General features: G+C 37.3%; 1 pseudogene; it reads right to left on the reverse strand.

Moving 5' to 3' along the window:
• Positions 1–5,569: 5,569 nt before the first annotated feature.
• On the reverse strand, positions 5,570–11,231 carry LOC122361994 (annotated as a pseudogene).
• Between the last annotated feature and the right edge of the window lie 1,123 nt (positions 11,232–12,354).

Raw genomic sequence — 12,354 nt, forward strand, 5'->3', positions numbered from 1 at the left:
ACACAACTTCCACAGTTTGCGTCGGCTGCCTGAATGTCAGGCGCTGCCAGCTCAAATCCACATCAGCCACCCCATGCCCATCACAGGTCTGCAGCCTCACAGGACTCTGGTTTCACACACGCACTCGCCAGGCAGGCGGCGAGCTTCCACACACTCCTCGCCAGCTGCCCCTACGCTAACATCCAGGTAAGTGCTGTCAGCCTCAGACTGCACAGAATGTACCAGACATTTGAGGAAGGTAGCGTTAACGCTTCCCTTGCTGAGTTTGGTCTAAGCATGTTCTAGTACAGCAATGAATTTCAACAGAAATCCAAATAGAAAAATCAAAGGAGACGATTCAAAACTCACATTATACCAGGTGGAAACTCAAATGCATTCAGCTGACTGTCACCTGTGACTGATACCATGGAAATGGAAACTCTAAATTCTATTTCATGAATTAGTATGTATCTGGAAAAAACTCTTTCAGTAGTATAAAAAATCCAAGTATATAATATAGGAATTGTGTGTGTGTGTGTGTGTGCGTGTGTGTGTGTGTATATATATATATATATATATATATATCTATAGCTCTATTGTCACCAAACCAGTGCAGAGGGAGCCTGACTCTATGTGATCTGCTAAGTATCACCTCTGCTGCTACTTCCTGTCAGAGGACTATAAATACTGCAAAAACCATCAACTGCATGCATTGTTTCACTTGGTTGTATTGTAGTTATATCGCTGTGGATTATTATTGTCTCTGGTTTTGGCCCTGTGTATTCTTTATCTCTGATTGTTTGCCGCCCTGACCTGACCTCCGCCTGTCTCTGGATTTTGCTATTGCCTCACCTCCTATATATCTGTTAGTTCTGTTACGCTCTGCCTGTGACCATGCCTCAGTTTAATAAAAAGCCTGCACATGGATCACGCATTTCAGACCGCTCATTTCGTGACATATATATATATATATATATATATATAAAAATATAAAGAGACCCCACATATTTAGAAAATATTTACATGTATGTATTTACATTTATATAAATGATATATAAATATAGATTTTCTTAAATACATGCATGCGTGTGTCTTTATAAATATATAATAAACATAAAGCAATATTTTGGATCACGATTAATTGCGATATAATTGTACATTTTAATATAGGTATGTTTGTGCTTGTTTGTGTGTGTGTGTAATATTTTAAGAAAGATATCCATTTTGTGATTTAGCTAAGGATTACATTTACTAATAAAAATAAAAATAAAAATGCACAATTAAATATCCTTTATCAATATATATATTGAATAATAAAAGTACTAGATATTATCGGATCAACTTGTCAACTTGATCAAATGTGGAATCAGTGCTTTATCATATAGCTCTGATTAGTATACAATGTAAGTATGAACATCACGTAAAATATTAGAATCACATATGGCATTAGCACTGTTAGCCTATAATCACAAAAATGATTGCAGAAGGCTCTGCGTGGGTCAGGAGGTTTTTACCTTAAGGGGCCGCTTGCCCTAAAAAGTAGCACAGTGTAATGCAAAACACATTCTGTGTAAAACCTGCTAGACTGATGCCTTGCTCCCATCATACATCTCTTCCAGCGTCTCGTGCGTGTCTCTGCATTCTAAAAATGCGGCCTCAAAGTTAAATTAAGTTAAGTCCCGTCTTGAGACCATTTTTTCTCATTCCAAGTTTTATAATGCAAAAAACCTGTGCCGTGTAAATGACCCCAAGACTGCAGCTGATACAACTTCATTGGTTCAAAGCGCACTGACAGATGCAGAAACCAAGTGGAGGGAGATAAGGAGACATTAGCGAAGGACGCTACACTTTCCATTGCTCTTGCTGCAGGACATCAATTTCTTATATAGGTTTCCAGTTAAAGATAAAAGAAGACAAAAAATATTAGAGTGGGGTAGAGCGGAGAGGGAGGTAGAAGGTGAAAGTGACACGGAGAGAATGAGATGGACGGGTGCGTGAGGCTTTCCTGTGAGAAGGGATGAGAGACGTCCGTGTGTGAAGGTATGTGGTTTAGGCGATAAGTGCTGCTCGAGGACGTTGGCAGGATACGCTATCAGACAGCATGAAGAAGAACATCTGTTGCTTTGAGTCTCAGCTCGACTTCAAGGCACTGCAGCAAACTAACTGAGGTTACATCCAGCACACTGTAGAGAGGATCACCTCAGCGAGACATTTATCTAGCTATGAAAGTGAAAGATGGGTATATCGATTATAACACATACGATTGTACACGCTTGTATTATAAAATAACAAACGCAAAGTTGCTAATCCATTAGATGAGCTTTTACAGATTCTCTTTAAAAAGGTCTAAAGGTAGAATAATAGTATTAAGGCTGTATTTTTGAGGTAGGAGGCCGTCTGGTTTGTACCTGTAAGATAAATAAAAAAATCTTAAATATACAAACATCTGTGGCATGCTGTTGAAAATAATTTCCTTTAATCATTAGGTTGTAAAAGTATGAAAATGTTTTGCACTTACAATATAATCTAAGATATTATACTTCGTGGATAAGGCAACTGTATTATGATAGTGAAGCGAGGGCCAGGATTATTCTCCTTATACCGAGGGCCAGATTACTAATCCACGCATTCCACACCTTTTACCTTTACTCCGTTCCTTTTTTATATGAAGGGCGTTAAGCGTAATTTGATTTCAAATTTGTTCAATTTGTTTTTTCATTTGTTAATTCAGAAGAAAAGCTTTTGTCAGTGGAAAGAAATATTACACCCCAACAAGCCAATGTAAACATCTCAAATGCATAGCCTGCAGCAAACAAAAGGTCCTTTTTAGTAAAGGCCGACACAACATAACCCAAGAGGACTGTTAAAGGGTTTATTCAAATACCATTGTATTTGCAGGATTTTTTGCATCAAATTTAAGAAATTTAAAGACCTTTTTAAAGATCTGAACTCCACATTTCAGCCTTTAAATAATTTTTAAGAAAAGAGATGAATCAAAAGTATTAGTCTATTAATTTTAACAATTATTATCAATGAATTATTTTATTAAACATAAGCGGTAGATGACTGAACACAAAGCCTTCAGTGCTCAGAGTTTATTTAAGCGAAATCATTAGCCTTTTAAAATGAATCATCAAATTAACCCATCATAGCAATTCTTGTCTTTCCGTGCCCCAAATTTAAGACCAAATTTAAAATTTATACTTTTTGTACCATGTAAAGTTTCCGTGGCCTTAAATGTAAGCGATTTAACTGAAGATGTTTTACGGACCCTTCACAACCCACACAGTTTAAGTACTTCTGACATGCATTTGGCAAGCTTTTGTTGACTACTTCATTTCTCCTTTGAAACTTGAGAGGCAACTCTGCAACATCCCGGGGCCTGTTTCATTGAGCAAGTTTTACCAAATAAGCCAGGCTTATTTCTGTCAGTCCATCTAATTTTGAACTAAACCAACTGACAACGAGTCGGACTAGCTGAAATAAACTTATTTGATAAACTGTTTGAGCAATAGTGTTTTGATTTATAAAGATTTTCAAAACCATCCAAATATATTAGTGTCCCTTCAACTTGGTAAAGGATAATCCTTTAACCATCTCGACTGTAATGTTTTCATCGTCAGTTTTTCATGTATTTACTTGTTAACGTTGGCGAATGTTTACATTAGCGTGCGCTCTGCTGGGCTGAGAGTAATGAGCGGATAGAGCGACCTCTCCTGGTTGGAGATAGAATTAACATTATAAACGATTAAATTATATGCGACTTGCTTTTCAAATGTTTTAAAATTGATCATCCAAGTCTAATATGAACCAGCGGGCCGTATTAAAAGACGCTGCACGCCATGATTTGCCCATCCCTGTTATACTTGAATAAATGGTAAAAGTATAAACAAAACATGCTAGCGATATTGAAATCGTTTTGTGAACCTTGTGTCTGCAGTTGTATGCAATGCCAACTGTCTGGGATAAACCGTATCATAAAAGCTCGTGTTAAATATCACAGCATGTGCAAGAATACCAAAAGGGATGTGTTGTGATGGAAGTTATATCAAATACAAAACAAGGTCCTACATTTAACAGTGCACCTATGCATAAAAAATACTAAATAAAATTCTAACCCATAAGGCTTCATTACTGTACTTAGCTACAGAAGTTGCATATAGATCATGCCACAGATTTTATAGAGCTTACTTTATATTCAAACCTCATATATAATACATAGTAAAAATGAACACGTTTTTGCTCTCTATCAATGATGTTCATTAAAAGCTTCATACTGAATAGAATCGAATAAACCTTATATATAATATATAAAAACAAACACGTTTTTTTTGCTCTCCATCAGTGAGCGTTCATTAAAAAGCCTTTCAGAGCTCACATGCTGTAGCTGTGGCACACAATGCATATGATTGATACACTGAAGCTTGCTTGGTTTATATAATGACCTCATTGAAAGCATTCACATTAAACGCCCTTTTACATATGAAATCACCGTGGTTTGTTTGAGTACTCTCCAGTGCCCTTTTCTACTTGACTGAGTTCACATTTACTCGGGGAGCCATGAAACACTTTCACCTCTTACGGTGTTCTCACAAAATTGGCCTCATGGCTCGACACACTGCGCGCGTCTCGTGATTAAAAGGTCTTGTATTGCCGTAATGGCCCATTGCTTTCTCTAAGAGGAGGGTTTTTGCAGGAACAAAATCACTTCATTATAATGGTTAGTAACAGAAAGGAGGAAAAAATGTTTCAGAGAGACACAGAAATTGTTGATTTTGTTGTCTTAGCGCTGGATTAGCCAGTTTCTCCACTGTTTTCCTACAAAACAAAGCTGAACAGCTGTATGCCATGACTTCATCCTCCGAGTAAATTGGTAACACCGATGACCTCTTGACTTAACATGAGGTGAACTGGGTGTTGGGGATGGGAGTGCTGCACATTTTTGCTTATTCTGCAACGTTACCAACAGGGTTTACCAGGACGAGGAGGCGTAATCACAGCTCCATCTAGAGTAGCGCACTAGTACGCTATCAACAGTTACACGTTTCAAAAAAATTACGCTTGAAGGCTCGATTAAATTTTTATTTAAAAATACCAAAAAATTATCTCTATGATAGATTTTGATCTCTCTACCAACATTGTTCATAAATCGATTAATTCAGATGATGTGTTAATTTAAAATTAGTACTATTACATGGAAGTCTTACAGAAGTCTCCGCTTTGCTTGTTTTATTTATGTATGACTGGCCAAATATTGAACTCCAGATTACAGTGAGATTAATACGCTTTCAAATGTAATTCATCATTTAAATACTTCAGGACTTTAAGCATATAATGTGGCCCCCAGGAAGTTTGCTGGGTCAAAAATTGTTTAAATATGTGTGATGAACAAAGAAATCTTTTGTCTTGTTGACTATAGGACCACGATAAGCCCAGTCCCCACAGAAGCCACTTTCCGCAGACCCCTTAATCAGAGGTCACAGGGGTTGGTGAAACACGTCTGCAGTGGGGAGTGAGGGATACCTGGACCTCTAGCTATCCGATTCCAACAGTACCACGGCCGCCCCCTGCCATACCACTGCCAAACAGGTCAGTCCGCTGATACTGCTGACAAAAAAATCACATCTTTACGGATGAAAACTAACTGCTTTTTGTGGATGCATTGTAGACCTCTTCCCAGATTACCACAGCCACCTTTTCACGATCACTGACGCCACGGACACCACAGCACTTTGGGTGAATTTCACAACATCTGAACACACTTGTTTTGCACTATAAAAGCTCTGTTGGACCAAGTAGCCACCCCTGCAGAAACTCCAGCGGAGGTCTCTCAGAGAGGGCTGTCCGGACACCTTGGTGCTCGCCGCCTCCCAAGAAAAGGTGTTAGTTTATCCCTGCAGCTCAGGTACCTGCCAGAACTAGCCCAAGATCATATGCTCTTGTTGCGAGGAGAAACGATGTGCTTGTGCTACGATGCGACACTTTTTTTACTGCGTGACAATTTTATGTTTATTTTGACATTGAAAAATGCTGATTGAACATATACCGACCAATCATGTTTTCCCTTTTTATTTTTATTTTTTATTTACCTTATGGTAAGACTTAGGTGTTATGAAGTTCAAAATTACTGCTTTAAATGATCACGGCATGTCTGGGATACTGGAGTACAAGCTACATTGAGCTACAGCTAAATTTGAATGACTAAACACAGAGCGTTGGAATCAGTGCCACTAAGTGCAAAAAAACCTCAACGATTACTTGAATGAGGCATGATGACGAATGAAAGAGGAAGTGATGCAAGACGTTATTGTTCAGTCATCTTTGAGACCTGACAAACCCAGCTTTTTGAACTACAGTACCTTAAAATCACACGTGCTTGAGCAAATGCAGTGCTACAGTATCTGCCAAAGCAAGAATCGCTATTAGTATTGTTACAACTTTAGCCCTAAGCATTCAGCTTTGTTTGTAATGATACCTCAAGCTGTAGGACTTCTTAAAGAGACATGTGCTGGACATTTTAACGGTCAAAAGTGAGTTACATCAATAGGGCCGTCTAGAGAGCAAATATACATAGCAATGGCATGACAACTTTATCTACAGAAAATGAAAAAATAAATAAATTGAGTCAGTATTCATAGTTCAAACACTTGAAAGGTCGTGATGTTCCTTTTTCCAACATGTTCTGAAACATTCAGTGATCTCAGTGGCAACACAAAATGTGTAGTGACACCACAGACCTTAAAATATCGCGGAACAGATCAGCATTCCCACTGAGCCATGCATCCAGCAGCTGTCATGTCACCATTATCTTTTATGGCCTTGTTGTGCTGTATACACGTTCTGTGAAATATCTTCCAATACTTGAGGTTATAGATGTTGAGTTTCTTGCATTATTTTTGACAGTATTACCGACCAGTCAAAGTTTAGGGTCAGTGAATTTTCTTTCAGAGAAATTAAGAATTTTATTCAGCAGAGGATGCATTAAACTGATCAAAAGTGACGATAAATATATTTATTACTTATTAGTTTTGTAAACCCTAAAATGCTGTTCTTTTGAACTTCTTTTTTCAACAAAATCGATCTGTCTATCTATCTATCTCTCTGTCTATCTGTCTATCCAGTGGTCGAATTGTAAAAAACAAATCAGGGGAATGGTGGGGTCAGGTGAGGAGAGGGTGGCTAATTTAATATAAAAGCATACTTTTTTTGATAATACATTTGATAATAAATAGTATATTTATCCAATTGAGTCTCTCCTCCTCACAGTCACAAATATATTATGTCAGGAAAAAGTCTTCCAAATTGTAAATCAAGGAAAAAATGATTCTCTAACTTAAAAAAGAAAGAAAAAAACACCAAAAGTTGAACCACTTTGTGTGAAAACTGTTTATTACTGCATAGATTCTGATTGGTCAATTGTCAAGTATTTAGTCAAGTAGAAACAATCGCTTTCATTTGCGAACAATTTGGAGCCTTTATCTATCTATCTATCTATCTATCTATCTATATATGTATCTATCTATCTATCTATCTATCTATCTATCTATCTACATCTATCTATCCATCTATCTTAATGAGTATTAATGCTGAAATTGCATTATTACATTTAACCAAATATTTAAATAGAAGACCATAATTTTAAATTGTAATAACATTCCATGGTAACATATTTTACTGTATTTTTGATCAAATAAATGCAGCTTTATTAGAGACTTTTACAACAAAAATCTTACCTGACCTCAAACTTTTGAACGATTTAAGTATAGTCTCTTTAGCCAAATTAGTGATTTTTCATTACCTTCAATAAAAGTTTTCAACATCAGAATGATGTGTAGTACACAGGATGTAGTAAATATCACTGCTGGTGTGTCGTCACCTTTACAGGAATGGCGTTTTACAAGTGGTTCCTTTCCTGGCCACATAACACAACTCGTTTTATTCACAGCTGGGCTCACTGTTTTTCATAAACTTATGAGATTGTTATTGTTCTGCTTTGGTACTTCACCCTGAAGGGAAATTACGCTCGGTTTTTCCACATAATATTTGAGCATGCTGATTTAGGTGTATAACAAACCTAGTGCGTCCACAGTATTTCCTTCTCAAGCCAAGCCTGTTATGTTATGTTCTTGCTTTACCTATTCACAGCAATGTGCTGTACATTTCACCTTTTATATGCACTCATGTGGAGCGTGTTAAATGCTCACTTTTTGTTTTGTTTTTTTAATCTGTAGTCCAAGATGATTGCTCAGTTTTGCAATGGAGTGTTGAATTCATTGTGTAACAATTTTTATATTATAATATCCGTTTTAATTTCTATGAATTAGGATGTTAAAAAGGAAATGTAGATACCTTCAAAAGAATTTAACTGGATACTAAGTAATGTAAGGACTTGAACGAGAACAATAAAATGAGGATATTGCTATTGTGAATTCGATTTTATTTTATTTTACACTAGGAACATAAAAGCTGTTTTTAATAACTCAAGGCTTTACTGTAATGTGTAAAATATGGCATTAAGAATAAGATCATTTCCTCAATCCATAACAGAATTGTCTCACTGATGTCAGCTCTATCTTCCAAGCTTATATTATCCAGCAACTTTATGATGCTCTTGAAACAGAAATTGCCTTTTGTTCCCAAGCTACAAAATATTAATTCATATATAGTTTGTCAGGTTACCTGTCTACATTCTTTCAATATATCTAAAACACTCCATACTACATTAGGGTGTAAATATAATTTTGCGGAGCGTTATTAGATTATCCCTTGTCAAAGCGTTTTATCCACTTCTCGTATTGTTTAATCATTTATGCATTATGAATATTATAATGATCCTAATCCGTTACCTCGTTCTTCTTCATGTGGTGATCTGCCGCTGTCAAGCAGAAGTTTCACCAGCTCCACATAGTTATTTAGCACAGCGACCTGAAAAATTGTAACCAAAAGCTCAATGATGTCTTCCATCTTGCCTTTGACAATTTTAGTGGCAGTTTTGATGATAAATACCATTAGTGGTGTCTTGCCAGCTTTGTCACGAAACGTTTACATCAGCTCCAGCCTGGAGGAGGACGGAGGCGACGCAGCGTTTCCACTGATGGCTGACACTTGCGCATGAGAGGAGTCCAGAGAGACACTTTATCCATAACATCCACCTGTCAGGATACAAAAACACATGCTTTAAACTGACAATACAGGGTCAAGCTGCGGCATTTGACAAAGCTATGGGCCATAAAGCGGTATATGGAAAAAATAAAACCTGTGAAATAGTGTAGCTGAAGTTCAGTAACTTCAGATACCTGATCATATGAAATACATTTAAAGGAATAGTTCACCAAAAAGTAAAAAATTCCTTTAAATGTGTCTTTGTAATAAATCGTTAAGATGCAACTTTAACTTACAAATGTTTCAGTGACAGTTTAAAGTTAAAATGCCTTACTGATAGATTTGTTTCTTACAAACATGCAGCTTTTGCTTCACAAGATGAGATTTATAGACTGGAGTTGTGCGGGTCAGTTGTGGATTATGGGACAGATGTTTGAACTCTCATTCTAATGGCACTCATTCACTGCAGAGGATCAAGTGATGTAATCACGATGAAGAAACAAATTCGCCTTGAATGGCCTGTGGGTGAGTTAAGGTCCTTGCACACTGAGTCGAAATGTTCCTTTTTCTCCATACTCGTCATCTTTTCCTATCAAAAATGCATGTTATGGATCCGAAAAGCGTTTCAGAGGCGATGTGTGAATATGATTGACACAACCACGAGGTTGTATTTATTTTTAATAGCGAGTATTTCAGTGTGCAATAACCTAAATACTCAGCACATGGGAACTATTGTTTTAAAGTTGTTTTTGCACACATTAAGCGGCTGAAAATCGGACCTCACTTCCATCCTGGATCATATATCGTGATGACAGGCAGGTGTCCTCCATCCACAGCCCAGTGGAGCGGCGAGCGTCCGTGTCTCGGGACTGCCATGTGGAGCCGCAGTTCGCAGATACTTCACTGTGTTCAGGTGACCAGCAAAACAGGCCTGCATTAGACTAATACAACAGATGCATAGATGAAAGTATGTATTAGAAGATATTAATTCTTCCAACAGCACTGTATGCAGACTCACCTGTCTTTTCCAGTGCTGTCTCTCTTGTTAATATCAGCTCCATGCTTTAATAAAATGTCCACTAAACTACAAAACAAACAAACGCTGGTCATTATTAGAAATACATGGCTATATTTCACATATCAATAAATAAATGGCAAAGACTAATGGGGCATTCAGTAGCTTTCTTTGAATTTATCTCTCTGTGCACTTTTGTGTTGAAATGAATAAGATGGGAAGCATGTTTACTTGGTGAAACCTTTCTGTGCTGCCACCATGAGAGAGGTGAAGCCCATTTTTGTCATAAACATCCACGTCGACCATTCTGGGGAGGAATTACGCATGAGAGATGTTACAATTTGAAGTTGCTTTATGCTGACACTGCCAATGTCCGTATTTCAAAAGCATCTAAATGGTGTTTTTGAAAATCTAAAACTGCATAAAATTTCCTGTAAGGCGTAAGGGTCAGGTGTAAGCCCATAACACATACACTTTGTACAGTATAAAGACTTTTCGCCTCTGGAGAGTCCCGTAAATCACAAATACCAACATGTGTGTGTGTGTGTGTGTGTGTGTGTGTGCGGTCTCACCTGACTGCAGAACTGCGCGCTCAGCTCCTCCTCATCCTCTCTGTTCACAGCCTGGTGGGAGTTCTTTCCACTGAAAGGCTCTCCTGCGGACAAACCATCCAAGCATGAACTGATGCAGTACTATTCAGGTTTTTAATGCTTTTGAAAGAATATACGCCTTTATGCTTAGCGAGTTGAATTTAAATTACAGCAAAAACTGTAAAATTGTGAAATATTGTCACAAGTTAAAATAACTATTTTCTATTTTAAAATGCAATTTGGTGATGGCAAAGAAGCCAGTACTGGAGGTAAATATCTCACGGTGGTGAAGAGACAGAGACCACAGGGCTGAGGCTGCACTCCCTGAGGCTCTGGTGGCCCTCAGCCTAAAATTATATGAGGTGCTGGATTCCAAGCCCTCTACAAGATGGTGGGTGCTGTATCCTCTGTGATAAGCATGCAAAATATTATCACATGGTGTGTTGCTAAAAAAACTGTAATAACTAATAGCAAAGGATGATCTTCACTGTCAACCAGAAAGCAGGCATGTATACAGTGCTGTACATGTGTGTTTGGGAGTCCATTGCTCTACAGAGAAGCGGGTCCGGCATGCAGGAGGGCCATTTTGAGGTTTGTTCTCTTCGTTCTTCCAGATCAGCTCGATACTATGGTGAGTTACATTCCCAATCACAAGAGTAAGTTCTGGATATTTTGCTGCAGAAATGGAGCAGATTCTTAATATCACGTATATTAAAATTGGTGAGATTAAGCTTTAAAGTACTATCAACACGGTCACATGACTTTTGTATGTGTGTTTTGACAAGGGTTGAAACCTAAGCCAATCCATGGTTAATATGTAGTTATCTGATACAGCAGCACCGCGGTATGATCTTATTATTCAGGTGTGACTTTGTGGGTAATGCTTTGCAGCCTATTGGTTTCATCTTAATAAAGGTCATGAATATCACATGACAATACCCAAGAATAACTAACCACAAAAGATTGTTCTGGATTAGTGATTCAGTTAAAAGATTACCATTACTTTTTAATCACCATAGCTGGAGAAAACATTAGGAACATTAGTCTCTTTTCTTTTCTCCTAAATAGGTCTGTAAACATAATTTTGAATATATATATATATATATATATATATATATATATATATATATATATATATATATATATATATATATATATATATATATATTTAACATTACTAGCACATCGTCTGTTTGTTAGTAAGCACATATTAATGCCCTATTATGCGTGACAATATTTTAATCCATAATTCTACCCATGTCATAATTAATATTCACTTACTATTAATATACAGCAAATTAGAGGTTTATTGAGGTAAAAGTTTTTTCGTAAATAGTCAGGTGGTCCTGAAACTGTGACCAAAATATAATTACTGCATTATTATAAGCGCAGAATAAAGCATCCCCATGGTATGCATCTGAAGACTGCATTATCAAAACTGTTGATTTGAATAAAGCTTTTTCTGAATTTTAAACGTTTCAAACAGGCCCCAAACACAAATCAAATGTCTACCTGGGTTCATCGCGGTCTCAGTCAGTGTCCTTGTAGTGCACTGCAGAAATCCCCTCACAGAGGATGTTACTTTGTAGGAGTGTGCTGCGTGTTTGCCTCACACTTCTCTCTCGCGCAGATATGACTGTGAGCGCGCGAACGTTGTCATAGTGACCT

This window comes from Puntigrus tetrazona, chromosome 17 (assembly GCF_018831695.1).
Source record: "Puntigrus tetrazona isolate hp1 chromosome 17, ASM1883169v1, whole genome shotgun sequence".
Lineage (NCBI taxonomy): Eukaryota > Metazoa > Chordata > Actinopteri > Cypriniformes > Cyprinidae > Puntigrus > Puntigrus tetrazona.